Source organism: Pistacia vera, unplaced genomic scaffold, assembly GCF_008641045.1.
Source record: "Pistacia vera cultivar Batoury unplaced genomic scaffold, PisVer_v2 Contig507, whole genome shotgun sequence".
Classification (NCBI taxonomy): Eukaryota; Viridiplantae; Streptophyta; class Magnoliopsida; order Sapindales; family Anacardiaceae; genus Pistacia; species Pistacia vera.
In genome coordinates, this window is record NW_022196343.1 from 1,542,332 (window position 1) to 1,566,327 (window position 23,996).

At 32.1% G+C, this 23,996-nt stretch overlaps 1 long non-coding RNA gene and 1 pseudogene across 1 annotated transcript; one reads left to right on the forward strand and one right to left on the reverse strand.

Annotated features, from left to right (window-relative positions):
- Positions 1 to 23,996, forward strand: part of LOC116105943 — a 71,361-nt pseudogene that overhangs the window by 7,116 nt on the left and 40,249 nt on the right.
- On the reverse strand, positions 11 to 263 carry LOC116105981. The gene is made up of 2 exons (XR_004124188.1): positions 198 to 263; positions 11 to 40 (listed from the first exon to the last, which is right to left on the reverse strand). It is a non-coding gene; the product is annotated as an uncharacterized LOC116105981 (long non-coding RNA).

The window sequence follows — 23,996 nt, forward strand, 5'->3', positions numbered from 1 at the left end:
CTCTTTTTTTGGGGTGGTTATTCGCCTCTACCCTGGCCTCCTGGACACAGGAACCCAACTGTTAACCCATAAATAACTTTTGTGACAAACAAATTGACTCCATTATTAATAAATGACAAAGCCCCCAAAGAATGGCTCTTAGGATCGCATGCAACAAAAACAAAATCACGAGTGTTAGTAGAGTTTTGAAATGCTACCTTCTGTTAGTAGAGTGAAGGGCGTTTGGGATGGTGGATGGCGACGACCTGGTGCGACTATGGTGGGCTGAGATTGGAGAATGTGGTGGCTAGCATTTTCAAAATTGAAAGAAAATTTGGGGAATTTTTTGGGTCCCATTTTAGGGAAATTGAATTAATTTGATTTGTTTGAGGGAAAGTGGAGATTTCAAATTTTAGGGTATTTTGAAAATTTCTTTTTTTTTTTTTTAAGTTTTGGGGGAAGTGATGTGGCAGTTTGGTGAGGTGGCAGATGAGATGCATTTGCCATGTCAGCTGCCATGTCATATGTGAGAGAATGGTGTAAAAGGTGGTGTAAATCTAGTTTTACTCCTACACCTCTTTTTATATGTGTACAGTAGAGTAAGTTGAAGACTAGTAAGAGAAAGTTGACTTAGGCTAACTACTTAAAACACTAGTAAAAAGCGACAGCATAAAGTATCACTTTAAGTAAGTGAAGGATAGTTGTGACATTTTACTTCTTTCAGCTTCCAGCATTTGTCTTTCATAGTCAATATCCCCCCCTCAAGCTAAACTGCCCTGCAGTTTGAGCTTGTAATAAAAAACTTTGGCTCGGCAATAAACAAATCCCATCACTCTGCAGTAAAATAATTGAAACTCCAACTTCACTACACTTCAGATCATATTTGTAGTAGATCTCAACTTGATTCTGCTTCATAGCTGCTCTGCATTGCAATCAGATCTTCTAACCTTCAGTGTGTCAATCTGAACTGTTAATCCTCAACTACTACACAAACTACCAACATACCAGCTTCAGTTCATCAACACCCCACCTTATCTACTACACAAACTCAATGAAAGGAACTTCACTTCAGTAAACCATCAGCAACAGCTTAAAAGGAATCACTTCAGTAAACCAACAGTACAGCTTCATTTATCAACAGCTAATTGTGCTCAATATGCCAACATCAACATAGCACATTATCAACAACTTTCACTTCAATTTTAATCTCAGCTGCTAACCACAAACTCATCTCAACTACTACCCAAGCTCAAAAAAAAAAAAAAAAATCACTTCAGTATACTAACAGCAACAATAAGAACTTCTGAGTATTAACAGCACAACTTCAATTGAAGCTACTGGTCACAACTCCAATTAACAGACTATATCACTGACAACTTCATTGTGGAGAGGGGCCTCAAAGGTAGAATGAATTAGTTCAAGAGGCTTGGAAGCTCCACTAGAAGAATATGGAAAAATAGATCGTGCAATCTACCAATTGACATGCTAAGCAAAATGGCAAAGACTTACAAGGTTTATTATGCATTTAATTGTGCAAACACAGTGCTCAAAACTTGCTCATTGGGGGTCCAAGTCTCTTATGTCATAGCATTGCTTTTAACTTGTCAGTACACAAAGCTTGACGGCTAAAAACTAAGTTTCAAGTTAAAAGCTTAACGGCTAACAACATAGTTTTATTGATAAAACATTAAGTGCAGATGCTACATAGCTGTATCGCCACAGTTTTACCTTTGACCCCAAATTCTCATTCCTAAGAGAACGTTACATTCTAAAGTATTAAGAGAAACACAGAATTTTTATATGTAGCAACATGAAACAGTTGAGCAGAGGTTTAGAAAAATCAGTAGATCAACATTCTGCAAACAGCAAGCATCAGAGGAAAGAGAAACTGAAGTAAGCCTGAGTATGGATAGTAGAAGCTGGAACAAGAGAGGAGATGAGGAATCTTATTGGTACAAACCAACTTTAAGCTCCCCTTGTAACAACACTATCTTGGTGATTTGTCCTTGATCATATAATGACAGCAAGGAATTCAACTACACAATTATTATCCTTTGTAAATTGGAAATCCTTAGCAAATTTTTAGACATGAGGAACACCGAGAACATTTTTAAGATAAAAAATATAGATTTCAAGCACTTGATAAAAAGTAAAACCTGTATGAGAAATGTTCACAGCACGCTCACATTCCCAGCTTGAGTTTGATCCTGGCTAGTGTAGCTTGCATTTACCACAACTGACTCAAATTTGTTGTGACATGATCATGGCTCTTGACTTGATGTACCAAACTGGTTCTCTGACTGTAGCTGAAGCAGTTGTTGCATATTATTAGAAACATTGTGAGTAGACAAAGAGGCTTGAATTGAGGAATTATAACCTTGAGCTGGAGAACTTGATGTGAAATCATAGCTGGTGAGACATTGCATGCTTGAACAGCCATATTAGGTTGAGGAGAACTGCAGTGTGGCTTGACTTACCACATGTTAAATAGGCTTTTTCTATAATTAGAACCTCTACCATAATCTCTTCCTCCTCCTAAAAACTGATTCCTGAAAGTGCTGAGAATTGAGGAACAAAATTCACATGTTTAGCAAAAAGAGCTGATGAGAGGTAGGATATAAGTATTGAAATTGGGAGTTTGCTTAGGTACTAAGTACTATGGAACAGGATTATAGCCAGCAACACTAACCCTTTATGACCAAACTAGGACATAGTCCGCATCAGTGGCACCTTGATTATTCACAACATTATCATTTGATTTCTGGTTCTATTCTAACCAAACTTATAATTGACATATACTCTAAACTAACCATTCACCTAATCTCCATTAAGTCTAAACTAATAGCAACTGATAGCAACATTATTCTTCTAATTGTAACTCATACTTTTGTAACAAATTTGGCCTTTTGCAATGATATTCTTCCAAAGCTAGAAGTAATGTTAACTACCCACACGATGACTCAGGACAAATCCAGTATGTAATTCAACAAATCCTCATCAGTTATCACACAACCGCTAGCATAGTTACATCATCAACATATCGTTAGCTTTAGTCTCCGAAACAAGTTCTTGTTCAAGTGGCCAATTTTAAAGCTAACTGACATTTAGAAACTAGCCTAAATATCGATTCAGAGATAGAAGCAAAAAGCCAACTCACTAGACATTTGTCGATTCTCTTCCATAACATATTAGGATTGACCTTCTTCATCATTGCACTAGTCGAAAATCCTTCTAAACTGACCTTCGAGAACGGAGGTGGCAAAACACTCAAACTATGATGTATCTTCAAGCTCTGAGCTGACAACAAATAAATCTGAGATCTCCAAAGTCGATAGTTGTCACGATGCAATTTGGGGTAATAAATTACATGTGGAAGAATAAACTGTATGGGATCGGATGAACAGGTCAAGAGTAAAATTTGCATTTTCTCATAATTGTTTGGAGGGGAAGAAAACAACCCAGAATTGTCTTTTGACAGTTATTAAGGCATTAGTTATGACTAATAACTTGAGGACATTATACGAAGTGATTGCCATTTGAACAACTAAATTATTACTAATTTGATTAATATAATATTTTTTCTAGGCCCAAATTGCTGTTTATGTTAGTCTAGCCCAACTGAATAATAAATCGTGTTGGGTCGGCACAACCACTATTGTGTATTCGAGGCCCAATAGGGCACAACATATGGGTCGTGCCAAGCTCAGCCCAAGCACAAATGGGCTAGCACAAAACTGGCATGAATGGACTTTTGCGCTTACATTAGAAATTTCAATTTCAAGTTTTTTACCACAAAACTAAATTAATAATTTTTTTCCCTTTTTTATTCAAGTATTTTTTTTTTCCTAATTGATAATATTGAACAACTTTAATATTTAAACTAGGTGTAGGGTTTAGGGTCCTTGCCTCGCCAAGGTATGTTTATTGCTTGTATTTAAAACACTTCGTAAACAACATTATATTACAACAAACACCAATTATAGTAAATCACATGTAACGAAATGCAATATTTTATTTATTAAGTAGTTAATATACACCAGTTCAAGAACGTAAAAACTCTTTGAACAAAGTAAAAGTAAATTTAATAGATCAATGGATTTCTTAGGATAATAACAATATCCAATGTCATTTTCATGCAATTTATATTTCTTAAGTACTATGAATTCAATTAGTAAACCATTTTTAATTTTCATTTAAGATATAGTTTGACACACTTGTTTACTACAATTAACAATTGTTTAGTATAATTTTTTAATAGATAAATTTAACAGTGATTGGTGAATTTGTTAAAGATAAAAACAATATAAGATGTCATTATTAGATGGTAAGAATTGTTTTACTTTTCATTTTGAATTATGGTTCGACAACTGCCTTATTAAAATTAAAAATTGTTCAGCATATTTGTTTAATATGTAATAGTAACGATGATTAGTAATTGTGGTTGGACAGTGAGATTGCAAATTGAATGAGATCTTGATCTATTATAATTATGGATCAATCATGGTTCGACATCTGACTTATTACCATGTTATAGTCAATTGGAAGTAGACCTTGATCTATTACAATTATGGATAACTTATAGTTCGACAAGTGGGTGCTCACAATTTTATAGTCGAATTTTTTGTTCGGCATTTGGTTTATTACAATTAATTAGTATAAAACATTATGGGTCAACATTGAGATTTTTAACTCAAGGAAACCTTTGATCTATTACAATTATGAATAAATTATGGTTCAACCAATGGCTTATTACAATTCTATAGTCAAATTTGTAGTTCAACATTTGGCTTATTATAATTCAGTAGTAGAAAAAGTTATGATCCGAGAATGAGGTTTTGAATTCAAGGAGACCTTGAGCTATCACAATTTTGGATACATTATGGTTTGGCGACTTGTTTATTACACTTCTGAGCATCACAAAGAGCCTATGCGTGAAACATCAAACCGAGAGACCCTGCACTCAATGCGTAGCAAATACTAAATATAGCTTGTAAATGATGTCAGTGCTTTGCTAGTACTGAAAAGAGTAGAGACATGTGTAACTCATGCAATGAGTGTATGCCATGTCAGCATACAATGTGTGTACTATGAATGAGTCTATCCCATGTAATTAAGTATCAATCATATGAAGGATTAAATGAGTTAAATCTATTTTGATATCTGACATTAATTATGTCACAAATCCATATCTTATAACCCATTAAAACCATCTAATTATATATAGTAATTAATATATAAGAATAAGAAGAATGTTATTTACCTGCTGGAAGTCACATGATGTAGTTCAGCATCCCTTAACAAGGTTAGAGCTTGAAGGTCAAGCGCTGTAGCCCCTTCAATCTCTCAGGGGGACACTGGCGCAAACTGGCAGAAGGCGGTAGATGGCGTCAACCTCCCTGGCAACTCCATGATCATGCTGCCCCATTGCAGATGATGATGCACTAGAGCGAGAATATGCCCTTGTTGAGTTCTGCAATCCATGTAACATTTGTTCTTGTCACAATTATGATTGATGTTCTCAAAAAAAGGGAAAATGAAATTACAAATTTTTGAACTAATTTATTCTTGTGAACATCCATTACTTTAGAGCATCACATTGACCAACATATCGAAAACTCATTCCAACGAGAAAGAAACAAAAACAAAAGACCATAGAGAATCCAAAAGTAGGCATTTTCTTCTTGACTTAATGAATGTCAAATCTTGTATATCAATAGAAAATGTCGAAACTATCAACTTAAAGAGAATCCTAGCAGTTTCAAGAATGAAGAATCGAATACTTAAATAATAGAAACTAATGACAATTTTTTCTACAATTTTGCACACAGAACTTCTCAGATGAATTTAAAACCAATCTTTCACTTTCTTCTTTGTTTCCACCCAAAAGACAGATTCGGCGATAAAAATTTAGGTAAGGTCACTTTACAATATGAAAAAAGTGCTTTGATCACAGCAGAGGAAAGAACATAGAAGATATCCCTAACTAAGAAGCAATGAGAAGGCAGCCACTGCAGTTAAAAAAGTGAGAAAGATCCAATAAAGAAATTCATGCACCATATATAATAAAGCCCCGTTGCTTCTGAGCATAGGGTGATATAATTTTTTTAAAGGCGAAATTTTTACCACCGTGCTAGGATGAGAGTTTTTCTGTATCTTACCTGAACAATGAGATAAGGCCTGTTTAAATAAAGTAATGAAAGCTTCCTCAACCAATCCATTTTGGGTATACCCAGCAATCATAGCATTTCAAGTGGCTTGATCTCTGTCTCCAGGATGGTTTCTCTCAAACATTTGTTGAGAAGCCTTAATCAAACCAGATTTTGCATACATGTCTATAAGATAACTTTCCATTCCCTCAAACTGAATGCCATGCCTTAATAGATAAGCAAATCATTTACATATTCGCAACAAACAAATCATTTACTTATTCACTTCCCAATTTAACAAGCAATCCATTAAGTACATTACCGTTCTCATAGTCCTCTAAACTCGACAAAGCCGGGAAAACATTAACAAAACTAACAGTACTGGGTCTAATTCCCTTCATCATTATCATCCTAAATTGCCTAATCGCTTCTGCATATCTCTCTGTCTTTACGCACCATGAAAACATAGTATTCCACGAAACAACATTTCTGCTTTTCATCGTATCAAAAACTTTACAAACTAAATCATACTTCGAATAATCAAAATCAGAATAACCACACCCACCAATTTCACTATCCACCACAGAACTCAAACAAGTAGAGTACATATTCAACAGATAGTTATACACAATCCTACTTGGGTTCAATAAGCCCCTAACAAAATAGCAATGAACAGCTTTTCCGACTCTGAAATTGCGCATCGCGGCACATGCCTTGAAAGCCGAAGAGTAAGTATAGTTATCACACAAAGTATAATGAGCGCATTCTTTCATCTGGGCATAGAACAAAATGGCATCTCGTGGCATCTAGTTGCAAATAAAACCAATAATGATGGTGTTCCAAAGGACGGTAGTTGGGCAAGGAATTGCGTTGAACGGTTGGCAGGCTAAATGAGGTTGGCCTTCTTGGCATATTTTGCTCAAGGGGGAACGATTGTGAGTTTGGGAATTGGCGGTGAAAGGGAAAGGGGTGGCGGAAAAGTGGGGGGCGGTGGTGGTGGTGGCGGAAGAGGAACAGAGGAGGCCATGGCTGGATGAGTGAGTTTTGTTGGCAGTCAATCAACTAAAAGTGCTTTTTTTGAGTTTGGGTAACTTTTTTTGGGCTTCCCAAGAAGCCTAAACCTTTGGGCCCATAATAAAAGAACTAAACACAAATATTTACTTTTCTTCTTCGAGGTTCAACTCTTGAACAGTTGAACCCATAAGAAGGGTTTTTGGTTTCGTTTTTGACTTTTTGTTTTGCAGAATCCCATGAAAAAGCAAGGAAGCAGAAAATGCAAGAGAGGGAGACAGCGCCAACCAGAAAATCAACTCTCAAATACAATCACAAAGCATAGCAAAATGACCCTTAAACATCAACCTTCTGCTTCTCCTTCTTCCAAACCACCGAAGTCCTCCGCTTTCCTCGACAAGGTCTCTCTCTTTCACACTCTTTTTTAATATCTGTAAGATTCTATATGTAATTTTTGGGAATATTTTGAATGATGGGTATAGGGTTTGGTTTTGGTTTTTAAATATGCAGATGCAGAGTCCGGTTCCTGGTTCGGTTCTTGGTTCCTGCAGTGAAGGAACTGGAATCGGGGAGTCCCGATTCCAACTTCTTAGAACCGGAACCTACCCTGTAAATGACGGTTCCGGTTACTATCTGAAATCAGAGGTCCGGATGCTTGTCGGTTTTGGGTCTATCCTTTACCCATACTCAGCCTAAAACTCTCCAGAACTTTTATTATAATAAGCTTTTGGGGTGTAGATTTATTGCATATTTTTATTTTTTAATTAATCATTAATTCCAGCTTCTGACCAAAAGAATCTCTCTCTACAACATGATTGATTGATTTTATATACATGTGCAACAAGATCACTACTTTATCAAAGGAGTGATCTAGATCCCTTATCCACTCCTTAGAAGAAAAGAAATCACAAATTTTCATTACATTTTCCTCTGCCATCGCCAAGAATGAAGAAAGATGAGCTTGTGTTCATCTCTCTAGCAGGCGCAGGCCACTTGGTTCATGAAGTTGAGTTTGCAAAGCGATTGTCAGAGCGAGATGATGGACGTTCTACAGTGTTCAGAAATTATATAAGGAAAGTGTTGCTTCGCTAAGGGAATGGTTACGTGTTGCATGTAATGCAAGCGGTTTTCTCATGCATGTTTCTTAAGGCTGAAAGTTATTTTCGTGTATGAACTAAATTATCCATTCACTGGGCTCCCTAGCTCATTGTTTTATATTTTTCCCCAGGTTTACATACAGGGAACGTGAGGCGCTTGCTTATGCTTTAGGTTAGCCCACAGATGCATGTTCATTCGCATAACGCTTGTACATCTTAGAGGAGCACTCTGATACAGTGTTTTATGTAAATACTTACACTTTCATAATCATGTTTTGAGTTGTACTACTGTCGTTAAAGTTTTATGAATAAGTTTTATAAATGGTTTTCCTTAAAAAAAAATTCACCCTCCTCTCAGGATCCCTAGTCCTTGGAAACGCTTGGATAGGGAATGCTCAAAGGGGGGGCGGCTAAGAACACCTTCGACGGAACCCACTTTCATCATGACAAAATGAGTAGTCGTAAGGGATGGTTAGAAAGAGATATCCAAATCAGCTGAAACCAGAATAAGGACACGAGAATCAAAGATAGTAAAGTAAACTATGGTGAACACCGGACGAGTGAAGGCGAACTGGCAAAGTCACGTTGTCGCGGTTGCGGAGCTGTGAAGGTGAAGAAAGGGAGAAAGGGTTAGAGATTTCAATTTTGAAATTTTGTTTTGTTAGGTCGGTCTGGTTTACTGTTACTAACTCGATTTATTCTGACTCGACGGTTGAACCCCAGATTAGTATTGTTCACGTTGGGTCAATCCAACCCAAAAGCAAAACCGGGTTAACTCATGTGATCAAACTCGATTGGAGGCTGGTTCATGGTCGAACTAACCAATTCTGTCCAGGTTTTAAAACAGAGATCGTTTTCAATACCTAAATGAATAACCCATATGTGATATACCTAGAGATAGTGTTTTTATTTGCGTCATATATTGGTTTGTAGAAGATTAATGTAATTTATATTTAATTTCATGCATGCTTAGATATATTTGATTGATTAAAATGTTTTTGTTTTCTTCATTATAAAGCTTAGATTCTTGGACTCTGTTATTCACAGTTGGGCATGATTACTTTGTCATCTCTCAACTTACATTATCTATTTTTAATCATATTTCTATTACTATAAATTACTTCATTAAAAAAATAAAGAAATCTTATTAATTAATTAGGATTAATTTTCTATTGAATCAATCATAATTTTTACTACTTTCTGTAAAATTAATTTACTATGCATAAATAATTGTTTTAATTATATTACATCCACAAAAACCGAAAATTGTATTGTAATATTTAATTTTCTTTATTTATAGATCTAGCTAGAGCTAGCATAGATAAATAAATCTGTATTGGGTGGACTCCACTAATTAATTATTCTTTAATAAACCTCTTAATGTTATAATTTTAATTGTTTTAAAACATATATAGACTGCAAGTTTGTCAAAAATCACTCCTTAGTATGAGTTCATTCTTTGTGCACGCTTATGCCTCAAACCGACCATCTACATTCCTTCTCTCCATTTCCCATAATTCAATTTTTTATTTCTTCAAATTATTTATATAGATACTAAATTTATGTTAATTGTGATTGTAATTACACATTCTCAAATAGCACCATCAATAATTGCTACGATCACTTATCATTTTTCAACTTCATTATCTATAAATTTTGTATCTTTTATTATAAATAGTCTGGATTGTTAGTTTAAACCAAATGATCCTTAGGAATATCCAGAGAGCATAAATAGATAAATTGTTATTAGAGTAAACTTAATATTTTATTTTTCAACAAGTTTAACAACAGAAAAAAAAAAATTATTAATTCATCCCTAAGATTTGAAGGTTCAATTCCTACCAAAGATGTATTAATTTTCATATAACCCCTAATTGTTCTTGCTCTCATAGTTAGTCTAAAGAGAATGGAAAATTGGTGACAGACAAGGTGGGTCATCCCACTTGCTAAAAGAAAGAAAAAAAAGCTCGTATTGTGTAATAATTTATATCTCATTTTTTCAACTTTAGACTGATTACTATCAGTCAAGAATTTAGGCTTGCAACGTCATGTTAATTAGTTCATAGGAATTACACTTCTGGCAGACATAGTGGGTCAATAATTCCATTTGCGATTGAAAAAATAAATTTAATAATAAAAAAAAAGATTTTGCAGGATCACTTTAAATTATTTCAATCAATTAGTTAGCTTTTCTAATAAAAGAAAAATAAATAGAAGATTGAAGAACAACAAAAGATAAACTAATCATGATTAAATTTACTGCAACGTGTTTGATGCAGGATGAATTTTGTGAAAGTATCGTCAATCACCCAAAATAACTGAGTTTTTATTTTTTAAGAGAGAGATTTACTTTCTTTAACTTATGGCATTCAAAAATGATTTTCACCTATATAATCATTTTATTTATTCTAATTTCTATAATATCAAACTTCTATTTATAGGATATATGTAACTATAAAATTAAGAAACAATAAAAATTTTGTTTATTAACATATGACGTTAGATTATATCAAATTAAACTAAATTTAATAGTATAGTATTTATCAGTTTAATTAAAATATATTAAACCATGTGTTATCTTAACGTTACACTAAGTAGTCTAGCATTTTTAAAAGACAACATATTCTGACTATTTTTATTCTTGACTAAGAAGACTAAGTGTTGAGAAATTAAAATTTTAAAATTGTTTATGAGAATTAATAATGTTAAATGTTATATAGTAAATAATCTACTGCAGTTAGTTATTGAAAAAAGTAAATAATTCTAATAGATTATGAATTTTAATAATATACAAAAGTAAACTTTTTTATCCATTGAACAGGCTATCAACATTCATAAAATTTGATAATAAAAAGAAAATACAATATCTCAAGTCCTTGACCCTTTTCCACATTGAACACTTGCGTTCATTGCTTTTTCTGTCATTCATTGAAGGGCGAACGACTTGTACATACCCAAAGTTTACTGTAATAATAAGTTGGTACCTAAAAGGTTTTTAAACGACAAATAGGTACCTTCCGTCATATTCTGTTAGTGATTTTTGTTTATTAATAGTGAAAAGACTAAAATGCCCTTCAAAGTTTCAATTTTTGTTTTTTATAAATTTAAAAATTTCTAAAAAGAAATTCATTGCTGTCCCACTATGTCTCCACTATAATTTCGTCCAACTTTGAATACAAGCAATAAGCCTTTATTATCTGCTTTTATCATTCAAATACATTTACCCAGTTTAAAATTTGAAATGTTAAATTTAACAGTTAAATGGTATTTAGGTCTTTTTATAGAAAATAAAAAATAGTAAACTCTAATCTCTCTCCCTCCCCTAAATTAGTACAATTTCAAAACAACCATCCACATCTCAAAATTTCTTACAACCCAACCCTTCCTCTCTGCCTCCAAGGCTCCAACTCCTCCACCACCACCACCACCAACACCAACACCATTAGTGGCCAGATTTGGTCACTATAGAGAAGAGGAAAGGAGAAAGAGAAAAGAGAAGAGAGAAAGAGGTGTCGATGGCCATATCCAGTTGCCGAGATATGGTCGTTGCGGAGAAGAGGAAAGAAGAAAGAGAGAGAGAAAAGAGAAGAGAGAAAGAGGTGTCGATGGCCATATCCAGTTGCCGAGATATGGTCGTTGCGGAGAAGAGGAAAGAAGAAAGAGAAAGAGAAAAGAGAAGAGAGAAAGAGGTGTCGATGGCCATATCCAGTTGCCGAGATATGGTCGTTGCGGAGAAGAGGAAAGAAGAAAGAGAGAGAGAGAAGAGAGAAAGAGCTGGAGAAGAGATAAAGAGAGAGAGGGAGAGAGAAAGAGATGGAGAAGATCGTGATGACCATATCTAGCTGCCTGTTACGGAGAAGAGGAAGGTTGAAGAAAAATGTGTTATTGAAATAAATTTAGAAAAACAATGATTATTTTGCTAATTCTATTAATTTGAGAGTTAGAAAGTAATTTATCTATTTACCCATTATTATAAAAAGGGTTAAAAAGGGTATTTAACTAGTCAAAACAAAATTTATTTTAACAAAGTTTAAAATTGGGTGAGAATTTGCAATTTATGAATCTAGGGGGTGGGTAAATGTCCTTTATCCTAAATCAAATTAGTGTCTACAAAAAAATTCTTGTAATATTATTGGTTGTGAATAATCAGTTTATTATGTAGTTTAAAAAGAAATGAAAAGTATAATGCATATTAATTAAATTAATACCTTGATCAAGGCATGCAGCTATTTAATCCATATGTTAAGTAAATTGGCAATCTGGCATAGAAAATATCAAATCACTAAAATCTCGTGTTTTTGAGCTCACACCAATAAATTGACTTGGGATAGTTAGCCAAACATGACGATTACAATGTTATTACCTTTGTAGTGATACATGCAATTTATTTATTTATTTTTAAATTATAATACATCTAAAAGTATCCATGTAATTAGGGGGTGTTTGTCTGAGCTTATGAAAATTAGCTTATAAGCAACAAGTACTTATAAGCTAATTTTAGCTTATAAGCATTTAAAATTTTAAGCAATTACGTGTTTGGTTAAAGTACTTATAAGTGACTGATAAGTAGTTGACGTGTTTGGTAAAATATGGCTTATAAGTACATTTTATTATAAAATGACTAAAAGGGGTACTACATTAAACAAGGGTATACTATAAAATTTTAAAATTAAATAAGGATAATGTGGTAATATACTTGGTCAAACTAGCTTATAAGCAGAGTGCTTATAAGCCAAAAAAAAAAGTACCTCCCCCCAACTTATTTTTTTTGGCTTATAAGCTCAACTTATAAGCTCAAAAAGATTATAAACAAACATGTCAGCTTAATTTTAGAGCTTATAAGCAAGTTTGACCAGCTTATAAGCTTAGACAAACACCCCCTAGAATTAATTGGTTATATATATATATTGTTTTATGAATCGACTTCTGGAAAATAAATTCAAAAACAAATATGAATAGTCTCACTCTCATCGCCGATAAATATAAATGCCTTTACAATCACAGCACCACCTCGTGAATCGAACAATGTACACAGACCTGCTTGCACGACGATTTATGTTGTTTTGAAAACTGCATCATTGAAAAGATATATCTTGATTTCGTGTTTCAGTGCATTTAATGAGATAATACTGCACCCACATAAAATCGTATTGTTTTATATTTAATATGTTTAGAATATTGAATTAAAATTAAAACTTGTACCAAAAATAATTAAGAACTTTAATTAGAAATTTAAAAAGTAAAGAAAAAAAGAAACGAACATTTTAAATGTATATAAATGAATAATTCTTTTAATAGAAACTGATGCATTTTAAAACGATTACATAGTTTTAAATTAAACTCGATAGTCTGTGAAAATTAATTTGTATCAACAGCTCACTTAATATAAATACATTAAAAAAAAAAGGTTAAAACAAATTGCATGAGTTTGGCCGGCTACAGAAAACTTTAGATAGTAAAATGATCACAAAGATGAGGCTAATGAGTGAAGACAAAAGACTGCCCTTGCAAGATGACAAGATCCTATTTTGGGACAGTAGGATTATACACTTATCCCAAACACAATATTTATGGTTACCATTACAAATCAGATGTCATTATTCTATCATCTTTCAACATATTTTTTATTTTTTTAAAGGGTAATATTGACGGTGATGGATGGATTTGTTAAAGACGAAAATAATATCAAATGTACTTAGAATAATATTATATTAACAACCATTTTTCATAAATTTTTTTCATAATTCTAACGTGATAGTTCGCAATTAGCCAGTTTATAATGAATTTCATATAAGTCATGTATAGGTCTCATATATAAATTACAAACTATTATATCAAGGTTACAAGAGAAAGTTTGTGAGAAAGAGTTGTTGGTGTAGTATTACTCGATATTGTTATTAGATAATAAAAATCATTTTACTTTTCATTTTGAATTATGATTTGAAAATAATAAGGGTGAGCATAAGTAGTAGATAGGATCGGAACCTAGGATGGGAACCGATAGTAGGTATTTGAGATAGAACTTGCTTGGAACTGAAGATGGGTACCTGGGATAAAACTTGCTTGGAACCGAATGTGGATACTCGGGATGAAACCTGCTTGGAATTGAGGGCGGGTATCCGAGATGGAACCTGGACTAAAAAGGTAATTTTGGCAATGTTTTCGAATACTTCTGAGAGCTTCCTCTTCATTGACTCAGAAGTCAATTATATAGTATGTGTACAGCTCATTAGTCGTTTCTATCACATTTTTATTTATGAATGACAATAGTGCTTGATTGACATTGAAATAGCCAAGGTGCTTTACATAAATTTTCAATCCACACCATTAAAGTCATGATTATTTAATAGAGGGTGAATTTGAGAGGTATCTTCAATCCATCCAAAATAATTGGAGTTTTTATTTCTTTTTTTTTTTAAAAGAGAGATTTACTTTCTTAAATTATATAATCATTTTATTAATTCTAATCTCTAATAATGTCAAATTTTTTATTTATAGGATATATGTAACTATAAAATTATGTTAAATATTATTTATAACATTAAGAAACAATAAATTTTTTGTTATTACAGTATAACCCTAGACTATACCAAGTCATACTAGATTTAATAGTCCAGTCCTTTTAGACATATCAAATATTAATTATTTCTATACGTAACATTAATTTCATTAACACATTGTGGGCCATCCATTCATAAAAGCATGTCAGTTTTTAAGTTTTCGCGCGCATTTCAAATTGCATTTTCTCTCGCATCTTCCTCAACTCAGTTTTATGTGCAGATTACTTTAAATTATTTCAGTCAATTGGTTAGTTTTTCTGACAAAAGAAAAAAATAAATATAAAATTAAAGATAAATTAATCATGTTTAAATTTATTCTAAAGTGTTTGATGTAGGATGAATTTTGAGAATGTATCTTCAATCCACCCAAAATAATTAAGTTTTTATTTTTTATTTTTTTTAAAAAGAAAAATTTATTTTTTTAACTTATAGCATTTAAAAATAATTTGTATCTATATTAGAAATAATTCTAATAGATTATTATGAATTTTAGTCATGTAGTAAATCATGTTAGTTATCGAAAAAATGAAATAATTCTAATAGATTATTATAAATTTTAATAATATATAATAAGTAAAAAGAAAATACAATATCTCAAGAACTTGACCCTTTTGCACATTGAACACTTACAATATAATGTACTGCTGTAGTTTCTTGGCAGCTCCTGAAATTTTTCGTCTCTTTAACTCTTTAATTCAGCAAGGTACTGGCAAACATGGTGGGTCATTGAAATTATAAAGTTGTTTGTCTTCTTCTTTTTCTTCTGCCAAAAAGAAAATCATTACTGTCCCACTACGTCTGCACCATAATTTCGTCCAAAGCAATTTTACTCAGTTATCTTTGAATCATATCGTCCAATGATAAAAGCATATCAGTCTTTTAAGTTTTCACGCGCATTTCAAATTACATTATCTTTCTCGTCTTCCTCAACTTAGTTTATGTGCAAAGATTTCCAGATACAGGAGAAGTTTCATTTACAGGAGAATATTAATCAGTATGATGTTTCAACTTCAACTTCTCTTCTTATTTTAGCTAGTTTAATTAACTTTTTCTTCATTATTATCTACTTGCTAACGTTTTTATGAACTTGAAGTTTGCAAGGATTTGATCGAAGATCTCAATTACACTTCATTCTGAGTGTGAAATTTTACTTCAGATTCTCTTACGTGGAAGGTATCAATCACAATCTTTTATACTGTCTTTAGACATATATCCTACTTTATAAAGCTGAATTTACGAATTATGATTGCAGATTCTCCAGCTCAAATAACATCATCATAGTTGGGTATGATACTTATCATCTTTGAACTTCATTATTATACCACTACATAATTCTTCATTAAAAAGTTAAAGAAATATTACAAAAATTAATTTGTTTTGAACTTCATTATTTCATCTTTGAACTTCATTGGCTTAGTTGAAGTTTATTTAGAATGTGTGGTCAACGACCAGATTTTTGGTCGTAGATCTGGCTGTTTTCTACCAGATTCATGAAAGATTTGGTTGGAAACTGACAGATTGGCAAAAGATCGACCAGATCTGGCCAATCGTGCGTCGTTCTAGCATTAGCGACGGTTGTTCGCGGCAGTTGCTTGCGTGGGTGAGAGTGTTTTTGTTAATTTATAAACTTTTATTGAGAAAGGTAATTGTTAAGTGTTCTGAGTTGAATATAATAAGATTGAATTTTGAACAATATTAAAACAAACATGTTTTTTATTTTTAGGATATGATAGTAAAATAAAATAAAGTTAGAAAAATAAAAAAATAAATATAAAATTAAAGATAAACTAATCATGATTAAATTTACCACAAGGTGTTTGATGTAGGATGAAATTTGAGAAAGTATCTTCAATCCACCCAAAATAATTGAGTTTTTATTTTTCTTTTCTTTTAAAAAAAAAGAGAGATTTACTTTCTTATGGCATTCAAAAATTATTTGTATCTATATAATCATTTTTATTAATTCTAATTTCTCTAATATCAAAACTTTTATTTATAGGATATTAGGATATATGTAATTATAAAATTAAGAAACAATAAAAATTTTGTTTATTAACATATAACGCTAGATTAGACCAAATCAAACTAGATTTAATGATATAGTATTTAACGGTTTAATTAAAATATGTTAGACCATATTAAATAACATTAGACAACATTTTTAAAAGACAATATATTCTGACTATTTTTATTCTTGACTAAGAAGACTAAGTATTGAGAAAATAAAATTTTAAAATTGTTTATGAGGATTAATAATGAAATAATTCTAATAGATTATGAATTTTAAAAACTTTTTATCCATTGAACAAGCTGTCAACATTCATAAAATTTGATGATTAAAAAGAAAATGATAATTAAAAAGAAAATACAATATCTAAAGACCTTGACCCTTTTGCATATTGAACACTTAAAATTATTGAGAGAAAAAAACATATAGTGCAGTAGTTTCTTGGAAGCTCCTGAATTTTGTCGTCTCTTTGATTCAGCGAGGAAATGGCAAACATGGTGGGTCATTGAAATTACTTATAAGATAAAAGAAGCAGGAGCAAAAATAATGCTCTCGTTTCATCGTTTCTGTACCAAAATATCTTTTGAGATAGATAAAATATTAATTAATTCTATACGTAACATTAATTTTATAATCATTTTATTTTCAAAAGAAATGTGTAAAGTATACAAAATCCTATCTAATATAACTTATATTACTATTATGAAATTATCATCAATTTTATTTTCAAGATTTATGTGTAAAAGTCAAAAGCTAAAAAATTTAAAGATATATTATATAATTTTTGAAAATTAATAACACTTAACGACTGGTACAAATAATTTGTGAATTGTCTTCGAGATTGTCAGCACCGAAAGTTGTTTGTCTTCTTCTGTCAATAAGAAATTCATTGCTGATAAAAGCAGATTAGTCTTGTTAAGTTTTCCCGCGCATTTCAATTACATTTTCTCTAATATCTTTCTCAACTCAGTTTTATACGCAAAGATTTACAGATTCCAAAGGAGTTTCATTTCTAGGAGAGCACTAATCGGTATGATATTTCAACTTTAGCTTCTCTTTTGGTTTTAATTGGTTTAATTAACTTCTTCTTTGTTATTATTTACTTGCAAGGATCCGATTGAAGACATATACAAGGTAAGTTTTCATATAAGTATTTATTGTTGATCTTTATTATTTTTTGCTTTTAGTTAGTTTTGATGTACTAATTAATATCTGTGAGCTATAGTCAAGTCAACTAAAGTCTCTTTAGTGTTTGAGAATTATATTGGCTTATAGAAAAAGATAATTTCCTGCTCTTTTTGGTTTTAATCAAAATTATTGGTCTTTTACTTTGAATAAATTCATTCAATTTGCTTTTTTCCAACTAAAACAGGCAAGATCTGAGATACACTTCATTCTGTGTGTGGAATTTCACTTCAAATTCTAAGGTATCAATCACAAACTTTTATACTAGCTTTAGATATATATCCTACTTCATAAAGCTGGACTTTGTAAATTGTGATCACAAATTCTCAAGCTCAAATAGCATCATCATAGTTATCATTTTTGAACTTCATTATTATACCACTACAAAAATTATCATTAAAAAGTTAAAGAAAAGCTATAAAAATTAATTTGTTTTGAACTTCATTATTTCATCTTTGAACTTCATTGGCTTGGTAGAAGTTTATTTAGAATGTGTGGTCAACGGCTAGATTTTTGGTCGTAGATCTGGCAAAAAACGGACAGATCAGTGCACAATTAGCCTATCGTGCGTCGTTCCAATGCTGGCAGCCAAGGTGGCAGCGGCGGCTACTAGCGGGCGACTGTTGCTTGGGTGGGTGGATGGGGGTGTTTTTATTAATTTATAAACTTATATTGAGAAAAGTAATTGTTAAATGTTTTGAATTGAATAGAATGTAATTGAATTATGAACAATATTAAAACAAACATGTTTTTCATTTTTAGGATAGGATAGTAGAATAGAATAGGTTTGGAAAAGTTAAACAAATTGTGGCTAAATATTATTTCAAAATTTATATTGAAGAGAGTGAAAAAATGAAGAAGTTTTTTAGTAAGTTTAATCACACAGTTTGTCTCACTTGATACATGGACAAGTTGTTAGAATCTCAATTATTTGAGTCTTATAGCTTACTTCATGGATGAGGATTGGCAACTACATATAAAGATTTTAAATTTTTGTCCTATAAGTAGTCATAAAGGTATAATCATTGGGAAGAGAGTTGAGAGGTGCTTACTTGATTGGGGTATTTCTAAAGTTTTCATAATAATGGTCGACAATGCAAGTTCTAATGATATGGGAATAAGCTATCTTAGGAGTCAGTTAGCAAGTTGGCAGGGAAATGTCTTGGGTATAGATACTAACTTTTATGTTAATTGTGATTGTGACCATACATTCTCAAGCTCAAATAGCATCATCAACAGTAGGTATGATTACTTATTATTTTTCAATTTCATTATTATACATTCTCTATAAATTTTGTAAACTTTACTATAAATGATCTAGATTGTTAGTTTAAACCAAAGGATCCTTAGAAACATTCAGAGAATATAAATAGATAAATTGTTATTACAGTGAACTTAACATTTTCTTTTTTGGCAAGTTTAACAACAACAAAAATTATTAATTCATCCTTAGATTGGGAGGTTCAACTCCTACTAAAGATATATTAATTTGCATTTAACCCCTAATTGTTCTTGCTCTCATAGTTAGTCTAAAGATAATGAAAACTTCGCAACAGACAAGGTGGGTCATCCTAGTTGCTAAAGGAAAGAAAAAGAGCTCGTATTTTTTCACCTTTAGACTAATTACTACCCGTCAAGAATTTGGGTTGGCAACGTCATTTTAATTTCTTGTTTAATCTTCTTAAAAAATGTAAATACCCATAAAATTGAATGCTTGTTTTCTTTATTATCTTTATTCATTTCCAATATTAACTTGTTTTATTTATTTTGTTATTAATGCTTTTGTGGCTCCATAATACCGTCACTTATATTTTACTTAATTATCTTTTTCTCATTTGATAGGTCAAGTATTTGGACGCATTGTGGGTCATCCATTGATAAAAGTAGAGAGGTGATTGTGCAAAGATTTACAAATACCAGAGAAGTTACATTTCCAGGAGAATACCAATCGGTATGATGTTTCAATTTCAGCTTCTTTTCTGGTTTTAGTTGGTTTCTTTGTTATTATTACTTGCTAACTTCTTTATGAACTTAAATTTTGCAAGGATCTGATCGAAGATCTCAAATACACTTTATTTTGAGTGTGGAATTTTACTTCAGATTCTCTTACCTGGAAGGTATCAATCACAAACTTTTATACTAGCTTTAGATATATATCCTAGTTCATAAAGCTAAACTTTGCAAATTGTGACCACAGATTCTCAAGCTCAAATAGCATCATCACAGTTGGGTATGATACTTATCATCTTTAAACTTCATTATTATACCACTACAAATTATTTCATTAAAAAGTTAAAAAAAGACTACAAAAATTAATGTTTTGAACTTCATTGGCTTGGCTTAAGTTTATTTAGAATGTGTGGTCAGTGGCCACATGTCTAAATTAATGGGTTAAAGAGGACAATTTTTTTTTTTGCTTAGAATAATATTGCATATAGGTTGTCTCCATCATTCCAAGGATAGGGCTGAAATTTTGTTTTCTTATTACATTTGCATAATTTAAGTCAGTTTATGCTAAGAATAGAGAAAAACTTGCAAGCTAAGGTTTCTGGAAAAATGATTTTCGTTAAAATGTAAGAGAAGAGGTATAACAGCTTATATAGATTTATGTAGGTTAAAAAATACAGTTAAATCTTGATAAATTAATAACTTCAATTAAATAATACTTTTGACTGGTCTTGACATAGGATTTATAAGATACTACATTAAAACACACACACACACACACACACACATAGAGATACTACTTGATATATAAATTAATAATCTCCTTATACATCAAAATTATATATATGCATGACTCAATTAAGAGGCATTTTATAAAACAAGTCAAATGTTACTTGTTTCCTCTTGAAATTGATGTCTTCTTGGATCTCATCTCTAACTTTCCTTAGTGCATTAAGAACCACTAATGTAGTGTTTTCGTATTGCAAGAGAAAATTACAATGTGATTGTTTCTTTAAGTGCATTAACTATGAACTATTCCCTATATCACACTAACTATACACAATATGTACATGCATTAAGTTCAATGTTTTGGAAAAAGAAAATAAAGAATGCCTCAATAAATTAATAATTTATTAATTTATACCATTACTTAATATATTGATTTATTAATAAATTTTTATGGTCCCAATGATATTTATTTATTGAGGTTAAACTATGTATGTATATATATCTTATGTTATTTAGAAATAAAAATTTTAATATTAGTAAGGTTATATATGATTTTATTTCTTGGAGATATTTGAGCAAATATTAACAAGGGACTTCAAGAATATTAACTAATACTTACAATGAAATGCATACTCTACTCTAAACTAACCTTGTTTGTTATCAAATAGGAACAAAATAATAAAAAAAAATTTCCTTTTTTTCATAATTAAATTATTTAAAGGAATGATCAACAATGCTTCATAGTTTTTCCTCTTTTAACGTTAATTTATATTTAATTACTTCACATCTTATTTATTTTCTTGTCTCACCTCTTTCAGATAAAGGTCTAATCAAAACCAGATACTTGCGCTTTGTTGGTAGTTACTCAAAGCTTGACATTTCAAGAAAATATCATTGGTTTTTGAGCAAGGTATTTAAATTTTCTATTATTTTATTTATTTTTAAATTTTATATAGCATAGAAAATAGTAACACGGTTGATTATTTGTTTATCTTATCTAAATAATAATTATTAATGCAAAATACGAATAACATGGTATAAGGTTGCCATATTTCACTCGATGAATATGATGGGATTTTTTATGCTAATTACCTAGCACTAATCTATTCCAAAAGAGCAAAATTAATCAAACAATACTCACAAGGATTTATTGTCGCACCCCCTCCTAGGTATTCCCTATCTCGTCGAATTCGGGCACTCTGAGGGACTCAAGATCCCAAGAGGAGGGTATTTTTTTTTTTCAAAAATAGTTTACTATCTCCACTCATAAAAACTTTAATGACAATAGTGTAACACGAAACATAGTTTTGAAAACGTAAATCTTAGAAAACAGTTTACATAACAAATGTATCAAAGTGCTTCTAATGTGTATAAACATCATGCTAATGAACATATGTCTATTAGCCAACCGAATGCGTATAGCAAGCGCCTCACATATACACTGTATGCAATCCTGGGGGAAAAACATAAAACAGTGAGTTAGGAAGCCCAATGAGTGGATAATACAATTTATAAATGAAAATAACTTTCAACCTTAAACCAGCATGAGCAAAACTTGCATTTCACATAACGCGTAACTATTCCCTTAACGAAACCACACTTTCCTGATATAATTTCCTTGATTCGTATCCACTCATGTCCATCAAGGAAATTCGCATCATTGTACAAACTTTCCAATTACCATGGATCATCGTATTATTTTCACGAAAACCGATACACCATCATCAAAGTTAAGTAGGCATTCCCTAACACGAAACCCACTCTTGCTCATGCCAACACCCATCAAATGTCCACAATTTCCACCCAACTTATACCCGTTGAATATTTATAAATTTCATCCCAGCCTATACTCGCTAGATGTTCACAAGTTCCACTCATTCAATTAATGCAACCATCACCACCACCACTACCACACTAGTACGCAAGGTCTCGAATATATACAACCAACTAGCTGCTCAACTAGGCCAATACCCGTCTAGTGTAACCCGTCAAATCCCTCCCAAGGTCTATCCTCCGGGTGTAATCTCGCTTGGAGCTCGTCAGGCGCCCAACCTATCCCGATAGGATAGCATAGATCATCATCGTTTGGAAGTACGAGTCATCTCAATATGCGCATGAGGCTAATCATATCCCATCCAGGCCAATACCTGCCCAATAGTCTTATCAAATCCCGCCCAAGCCAATACCCACTAGGTGTCATAATCCCACTCAGGCCAACATGCGCTTGGTGTAATCCCGCCCAAGCCAATACCCATTAGGTGTCATAATCCCACTCAGGCCAACATGCGCTTGGTGTAATCCCGCTTGGAGCTAGTCAGACGTCCGTACTGTCCCGATAGGATGCTAAATATAAATCCTAACTGATGTTTGGAGGGGGACGGTACTAAAGGTGGTTACAGTCTGCATAACACTTCCACAATCCCACCTTCGAACTTCCCAACCTGCCTTCATGCAAGTGTTCGAATATGAATGGCATATGTTTCTTAATAAAACCATCATGTAAATACGAGCATAATTTTCTGAAGTATACCAACTTATAAAATATCAATTTACACCTCATATTTGTCCTGCATTTCAATTTAGTCCCAAAGGTTTCAAACATCACAATTAGCCCCCTGCTTGTACTCCAATAATCGTAAAACTGACAATCTGCCCCCTTAGGAATCCTTCCACCAATAGTAACCCAAAGCAAAGAAATTTGGGTCTGATGCCCCCCAAATATAAACAAACCCAATACTAATTTAATAAATCTTTTCACAATTAGAAACCAACCCAAAACACCCATTACTCACGACTTCTTAAATTTGGGCCAAGCCGATCTCCTTTTATAAGCTCATCCATACTTCAATCTATCAAAGTTTAATAAACCAACCACCAAGATTTTATTCAATTTATTGAATTTTAACGACCCCCCATATCCACCAAGTTTACACTCTGACATCTACTTCTCCAATTCAACCCAAACCAAGAATTTCATTTCATCCCAACTATAACTCTTATTCCCACCAACATTACCCTTCAATTTCCTCATTCTCTATTCAAGAACAAACAAACCAGCCCTCCCCAAAATTTGGCTGGATTTTTCCATTTTAATAACCGATTACATATGCCATTTCTCACAATTTAATTTCCAATCATCCAAATTACACTATTTCACACAAACACACATGCATGCCAAAAGTTCCCTTCCAATACATGATCCATAACCCATAATCATGCATATCAAACACTTTATGCCAATATACATATAACATTTTCATAAGCCAAAATATAACCAATAATCATGATCTTGATTAAACAACACTAAGCCAATTCATCAACATAATCCACAACC